Genomic DNA, 7,500 nt, shown 5'->3' on the forward strand with positions numbered 1-7,500 from the left:
ATTTTGATCAGCAAAGCCTTGCCAAAAAACAAACAAACTTGTTCTTTTCTCTATTATTTTGATGATTCTCGAAATCTTTCATTTCTCCAAATATGACACTGCATTGTCAGAAGATCGAAAATGGTATAAAACGAAACTGATAATCTCAGGCAGTCATACACTCTTAGATCTGCCACTTTTCAAATAATTTATATCGATTTCATTAATTTCAGTGTGTATGATCTAATGATTTTTCTTTTATATTGATCGTCTAGCAAAAAAATTACTCTCCTAAAATATTTGAATCAATGCCGACAGTGACTATAAAGAATACAGGAAAAAATTTAATTTCCTACTGGTGAGATTTCGATCTGAATGAAATTAAAATATTTTGTACCTTAGACTCGGTAGGACAAACTATTGCTCTTATCATCGAATTCGGTAATTAACATCTTGAATGTGTTCACTAATTAAATTAAAAAAAGCTTCAGATCTTCATTCGAGAAAGACATCAGACCAGGTGCAAGGATGTCAGTCATCGCTCTCCCATTCATGGAGCGTTGCAAGGCTCAGAATGGGTTCGTTTCGACTTATGGCATTTCTGATCTTCTTACGATGCAGTGATATTTGGAGAGAGAAAAAATATACATAGAAATTCCAAAGTAAAAAATAAAAGCAAAGGCGTGGTTTTTGGAAAGGATCAGCTGGTCAAAATAGTGATGTTTTGCATTGGCCGCTACCCCGGCGGGACAAAGTTGCCAGCCAGCTCCTGCGCGGCCGGAAAAAGGTAAACACAGAGACGTCAGCTGGAATCAGTCTATTCTTTGGGACATACGACAAACAGCCTTGTCTCTCCATTCTTTCTCATCAGCGTTACCGTTTTCAAAACAATATACTCACCACCAGACAACAATGGCTACTAAGAACTGTGAAAGGGAATTTCCATGCTTTCAATCACAGACGCAGTCCAACTATACCGATCGTGAACACGCGCTCACGCTCAATGCAACAGGACGCGGTCCCTACAATGCACGCATGAATAATCTATGGACTGATAGAGGCACTCGACAACAAGCTGTCCCGAGGAAGGCTCAGGCTGCTGCATCGCGACCTCAAACTTCCTCATTCTTACAGCTGCATCTGCGGACCTGCTCTTAAATAACAAACGTGAAAATGTAACAAATGAAGCGGACGAGATGCGAGAAAGAAGAAAGTAATAAAAAGAAGGAATAAAAACCCGGATGTCGCCCTGAGGAAGACGAACAGTTTGCATTCCTCGTTTTCTGCCGAGTGTGGCGGTTCCCAGGACGACAATCGATGCGTTTTTTTCCTCTCTCTCTCTCTCTCTCTCTCTCTCTCTCTCTCTCTCTCTCTCTCTCTCTCTCTCTCTCTCTCTCTCTCTCTCAGTTGAACGCCCGCTTGGTTTGGTGATCATTTTCGCTTCGGTAATCACTGTTGCGGTGGGCTGGTTATTTTGCACATTTTTTTCCTCTCTCGCTCTATCTCCCTCTCTCGTGGTGTTGTTGTCTGGTTGTTTTGCGGTTGTTATTCAAACAGCCCGGGGTTCTAAGACCTGCGGTCAGTCCAGACCACTTCCTATTTGGGAAACACTCGTGACTGATGGCCCTCGCGCAGACCGAACAGTCCGGGCGGCAGATCGAGCGACACTTGCATAATATTCCTTTGCGATTCACTTCCAAAGGCGGAACGATGCACACGACACCATCTCACACAATAACCTAATAATATTGATGGGGATGGTGGTGGTGGTGGTGGTGGTGGTGGTGATGGTGGTGTGGTGATGGTGGTGGTGGTGATGATGATGATGATGGTGGTGGTGGTGATGATGATGATGATGGTGAGGAGGAGGAGGAGGAAGAAGAAGATGATGATGATGACGATGTTAATGATGATAATGATAATAATAATAATAATAGTAATATCATTATCATAATTTTTATCAACAATAACAAACTAATAATGCCAATGATAAAAACAATAATCTCCATAAGAATAATAATTGTAGTAGCAGTAGCAGTAAGACAGCAAAAGTGATCATGCTCTAATCCCCCTCCTTCCCGCATGCTTCCTACTCGTCCTCGCCCGGTTGCAAGAGTCGACACCGAACGTAAACACATCGGCTAAATTCTCCTTTTTCGCTTCCTTCGTGTTTTTTTTTTCCTAGTTAGTAGAGTGTCTTCCCTCCCTTTTATTAATAATAATTATAAAGGTATTATCGTTGTTATTAATAGTATTATTAGTAGTAATAACAATGGTAAAAATAATAATATGCTTCTGTAGTTGATGATGATGCAAAGAAGATGAACAGCAGGAAAATATTATCAATAACAAGATGACAATCAAAATTAACTAATATTAGTTACAGTGACATACTCCCCCCTTTCCCAAGCGCTAAAATCGAAATGCTAACGAAAGAGAGAGAGAGAGAAAAAACAAACAGAAGAAATGGGAAAGGAAAGCAAGAAAATGAGGAGGCAGGAAGGAGAGGGAAGAGTAAAAGGAGGAGAAGGGAGAAGGGAAAGAGAAAAAGGAAAAGAAAGATGTTCCGAGGTACAGGAAGAGAAGGAGTATGCGAATGAGAATTAGAGAGAGGAAGAGGCGGAGAAGGACGAAGAAACAACGAAGAAAACGAACAGCGAGGCAAGGAAGAGGGAAAGACAAGGAAAATGAGGAAGGGGAGGAATAGGAAGAAGAGGGATAACGAGGAAGAGAAAGAGAACCACCCTGAGGGGGAAAAAGGGCGTAATCAGGAACATGTTTACTTGGCCCGACGTCGGAACCGGGAAAGGTGGCGGGATATCGAGATGGGAAATTCGCCCGCTCCTCTCGCTCTCCTCTCGCCTTGCCTTTTCCCTTTCTCCCTTTCCTCTTGCCTTCCCTTTCTTCTCTGTTCCTTTGTTTTGTGAGTTTCCTCGTCTGCTGCTTTTTTCTGCGTTTTTTTTTTCTCTCTTCCTGCTTTATTTCCACCTGCTTCAGCTTCTTTCCTTCCTCGTCCTCTACCTCCACCTTCCCCTCTTCCATCTCTTCCTCCTCCACCTTTCCACTACCTCCACCTCCACTCTTCCCTCTTCCACCTCTTCCTCCTGCTATTCCTCCACCTTTCCCTCTTCCATTTCTTCCTCCTCCATCTTTCCAGTACCTACACCTCCACCCTTCCCTCTTCCATCTCTTCCTCCTGTCTTCCTTCCCCTCTTCCTCCACCTCCACCTCTCGTTCCTCCCCCATAAATTCCAGAGCGCGAAGCGAAGTCACGCCTCCACCTCCAGCCTCTCTGGCGCCGCCTCGTCCAGCGTTCGTGGGCAGAGGGACATGAAATGAGGTGCAGGGCTACCAGGCTTCTTTTTTCAATCTACCTCATGTCACGTCGATTTCATGTCATGTCACGTCGATTTCATGTCATGTCATGTCGATTTCATGTCACGTCGATTTCATGTCATGCCGATTTCATGTCATGTCATGTCGATTTCATGTCATGCCGATTTCATGTCATGTCGATTCATTTAATTCTGCTTTTACTTCTCTTATCTTTATTTTGTGTGAAATGATGGTGGTGATGGAGGCGGCGGTGGTGGTGGTGGTGGTGGTGGTGGTGGTGGTGGGGGGGGGGGGGATTTATGAGGCGAAGGGAAAGAAAAAGGAAAGGGTTTTTTAGACAGGGAGGAAAAGAAGGGAGGATAAGTAAGAGAGGGAGAGGGAGAAAACGAATATGTGAGGGAAGAACGGAAGAGAAGAGTTAGTTACGGAAGGTGAAATAGGAGAATTAATTAATTAAGGAAGGAAGGGGGGATAAGAGAAGGAAGAAGGTGGAAGAGAAGAGGGAGGGGCGAAAGGAGGAGGAGAAGTGGGAGGAAAGAAAGAAGGGAGGGAGGGAGGGAGGGAGGGAGGGAGGGAGAGAGGGAGGATGGGTGGATGGAGGCAGGGAGGGAAGGCAGATGGATGGATGGATGGATGGGTGGATAAAGGAGGGAGGGAGGGAAGGAGGGGTGCCAGGGGCGTGGCACTCCCGACTTTCCACCACAGCTGCCACGGTCAATACCTAACTCTGGCGTGGATCCCTGTTATGGCACCAACCCCCTCTCCCACCCCTCCCCCTCCCTCCTTCTCTCCTTCGTGAAATCTCCACATGACAACTGCACAAACACACACACACATATATACACACACAAGCACACACACACACACACATATATACACACACACATCACACACACACACATACACACACACATCACACACAAAGAAAACAAAACTAAAACAAAAAAAGAAGATAGTGACCACAACAACAAAAATAATAACTCATATCATTATTATAATCATGGTGATGTTTTTTTCTTTTTTTATGTTATTACTTTTATTTTCACTACTATCATTGCCATCAGGTTTCTTGTTACCTTTTATTTATCCCTTTTATTTTCATATTATTAGTTATCATTGTTATCGTCCTGAATACTACAATTGTTGTTTTAACAGATACTATTTTTTATATTTTTTTTCTGATTATCACTATTTCTAAAACTATGATGACTATTCTATTAAGATTATTAGACATCACTATTTCTAAAACTAAGATGAGTATTATATCAAGATTATTAGACTATAATCGTTGTGGTGAGGACTATTCTGACTCGGTCAATAATACCTCTCCCTGACTGTCCTGCTAATGTTGCTATTTTCAGCTGGAATAGGAATACTTTTTTTAACTTGACCTTTCCCCAATGTGCTCTCTCTCTCTCTCTCTCTCTCTCTCTCTCTCTCTCTCTCTCTCTCTCTCTCTCTCTCTCTCTCTCTCTCTCTGTTCTTTTTTCTTTTTCTGTCTTTATCTATCTATCTATCTATCTATCTATCTATCTATCTATCTATCTATCTATCTATATATATATATATATATATATATATATATATATATATATATATATATCCCACCTCACTTCTACCTCCTCACCTCTCAGCTCCTATCCTCCCCCTCACTCCCTCCCCTCCCCATCGTCATCCACTCAACCTATCTCCCCATCCTCCCCAATCCCTCCCCTCACCCTATTTGTCTCCTCCCACCCCTCACCCCTTCACCAACCTTACAGGATTCCAAGACGGTAATTTTGAAACTGCTACGAGTTTTCCACGTTACACCCAACGCTCTGGTGACGTAACCGGGTAACGCTCTCTTGAGCTTCTCCTATTAACACTTTCCATTTTCGACCTGCACCTCTTCTTCCTCTTACGCTCTCTCTCTCTCTCTCTCTCTCTCTCTCTTCTCTCTCTTTTTCTTCTCTTCTCTCTCTTCTCATTTTCTCTTCTCTCTCTCTCCTCTTCTCTTCTCTTCTCTTCTCTTCTCTTTCTCTTCTCTCCTCTCCCTCTCTCTCTCTCTCTACCCTACTTCGAGGGCAGTCATACATTTATATCAATACGTTACTGCTTTATCATATGTTACACCCCAGTGCATCTAACATTACCATATAATAATTTCTGAGCCTACTCCCCCGGGCGCCCACGGGCATGTCTGTTAATCTTTGTTATTCGATTGCCTTCGGATGAGAGAGACGTAATTCCTATGGTGTTAATATAATCGTTGTTGCACAATCAAGTGTCAGGTCGGTTTGTATTGCTCAATCTAGTTCATATCTTGATTGGTAGAGCTACAAGTGCGTGCGTGCGTGCGTGCGTGTGCGTGCGTGTGCGTGTGCGTGTGCGTGTGTGTGCATTCGCGTGCATAAGTACATAGCTGTGTAATTGTGCGCGTGTTTAATTACATGAATACTCTACACACACTAAACAGAACTTTTGTACGTTCCTTTCCACCATCATGAGGAACATCATTTTCCTCCGGCCTAATCATCAGTAATTCATGATGAATATCATATTCATCAACGTCATGACGAAACCATTGGATGAACCAGATTCGATGATTAGGCTTCTAATCTTTTCCGATCCGTAATGAATATCCGTTAATGAAATCCTGCGCGATGTCACTGTAACCAATAATCCTTGTCTTCGCTCATTTTTGTTTGTCAAATCGGAGTTATCCAGATTTTGTATCTTCACCTTTACTCATTATGAGGCTGTTCCCTATTTCATTTCAGTCAGTTGTTGTTTCAAAATGTATCTTTTATTATGCAATCAGGTTTATGATTGTTGGTGTCAGTTATGGCACTACTGTTATTAATTTTATTTTTCCTGGCGTGTCACACGGTCGTATTAAGTCTACGGGCAAGGGATCCCGTTTTCACCCCCCCCCACACACACACACCCACACACACACACATACACATACACACACACAAAATCCATATGAAGGGTTTCTGAATCGGTCGTATTAATATTCATATCTAACCGTAGGCATTACAGACACGCATGTGTATATCATGGCTAATGAATCTATCTCCCAATAGAGGGACAAAATAGAAGAAAAATGAGCGAAGAAGTAAAAGAAGAATAGTCATAAGAAATGGGAAGAAAAAGAAGAGCAAAATTCTCCGTCTTTTCTTCCCTTGTCTCGCCGTCTCTAAATTTTGCCTTCCAGTCTTCGTGTACTTCTCGTCCCTCTTCTCTACCCCCCGTTCCTCTCCTCCTCCTCCTCTCTTCCTCTCTCGCCTCTCTGCCTCATCTCCAACGGATCTCCATCACTCCGGAATAACTACATCTCGCTGCCATATGCTCCACCGGTCTCCACCATAACAAAACTAATTGTACGAAGCTCTCCTGTCATATATATATATATATATATATATATATATATATATATATATATATATATAACCAGCTATATATATATATTTATATATATATATATATATATATATAGATATACATATATTATATATCAATATATATATATATATATATATATATATACATATATATATGAAAACAGAGATAAAGAGAATTACAAAGAGAAAGAGAAAAGAGAGATAAAGAGACTTACAAAGAGAAAAGAGAGATAAAGAGACTTACAAAGAGAAAAGAGAGATAAAGAGACAAGGAGAAAGAAAAGAGAGATACAGAGAATTACAAAGAGAAAGGGAGAATTCACAAAGACAGCTGGAGAGACTTACAGAGAGAGAGAGAAAAGAGATACATTGAGACTTACAAGGGAGAGAAAAGAGAGATAGAGAGAGATTCACATAGAGAAAGAGAAAAAAAGGCTAAATAAAGAGCTAAAAGAGAGACAGGTGGACTTAAAGAGAACCAAAAGAGCCCAATAACTAGCGAACCACTGAATCCGACAACCCCATAGTTCAACAGACAAATGAACCCTCGAAGAAAATAACCAGTGAACCCGACATCTTAAGAGCCCACGACCCATGACAGGCTGAGAACCTAAGAACCCGTGAACCCGTAAATCCAAGAATCCATGTACCCGCGAACCCGAGAACCCATGAACACGTGAACCTAAGAACCCATGAGCCCGTAAACCCAGGAATCCATGAACCCAAGAACCCGTGAATCCGAGAACCCGTGACCTCAAGAACCCGTGAACCCAAGAACCAGTGAACCCGCGACAGA

General features: G+C 42.2%; 1 protein-coding gene across 7 annotated transcripts in view; it reads right to left on the bottom strand.

The window, feature by feature from the left end:
- Window positions 1-7,500, bottom strand: part of Pka-R2 (cAMP-dependent protein kinase type II regulatory subunit) — a 186,958-nt gene that overhangs the window by 29,801 nt on the left and 149,657 nt on the right. The gene's annotated exons all lie outside the window — the stretch shown is intronic.

Source organism: Penaeus japonicus, unplaced genomic scaffold (genome assembly GCF_977035675.1).
Source record: "Penaeus japonicus unplaced genomic scaffold, GWHDUDI00000001_assembly GWHDUDI00000004, whole genome shotgun sequence".
In the NCBI taxonomy this organism is placed as follows: Eukaryota; Metazoa; Arthropoda; class Malacostraca; order Decapoda; family Penaeidae; genus Penaeus; species Penaeus japonicus.